Here is a 636-nt window from a genome sequence, read left to right as displayed (position 1 = left end):
CGCAAAGCAAGAAGCAAGTTAGCAAGCAGATATTTACTTTCTTGCTCAAAGCTGTAGGAAAGAGTGAGTTGAATTCTCCCTTTTAGATTACTAACTTTTAATAGGTTGCAAACTTCACTATCTATATACCTGCGTTGTATGAGAATGGTAAGCAACAATCCACTAATCCTGAAATCTATGTGATTGTATTACCTACATGCCGACATAAACTTGTAAGAACTACAGGAAATGGTCAGAACCCTCTTGGAGTTTCTTAGTTCCTAGTTTGAACGTCGTTATACCACATTTGAGATTCAAATAGAAACAGAGCTTTATATTTATCGATTTCGATGATGTATCACGCTAAGTTTGAAGTTAGAACCCTCTCTGAGCTTCTTGGTTCATAGTTTCTGTGCCGTTTATACCAGATTTGATGTCTGAATCGAACTGAGCTTCATATTTATCGATTTCGACGATGTGTCATGCTAAGTTTGTAGTCAGAACCCTCCTGGAGCTTTTTGGTTCATATTTTATTCATCGTTATACTGAGTTTGAAGTTCGAATCAATACTTAGCTTCATATTTATCGATTTCGACGATGTATCCTATTAAGTTTGAAGTTAGTTACCTCCCAGAGCTTCATATTTATCAATTTCGA

The sequence above is a fragment of the Papaver somniferum genome, unplaced genomic scaffold (assembly GCF_003573695.1).
Source record: "Papaver somniferum cultivar HN1 unplaced genomic scaffold, ASM357369v1 unplaced-scaffold_76, whole genome shotgun sequence".
In the NCBI taxonomy this organism is placed as follows: Eukaryota; Viridiplantae; Streptophyta; class Magnoliopsida; order Ranunculales; family Papaveraceae; genus Papaver; species Papaver somniferum.
This window is presented reverse-complemented; position numbering follows the sequence as displayed.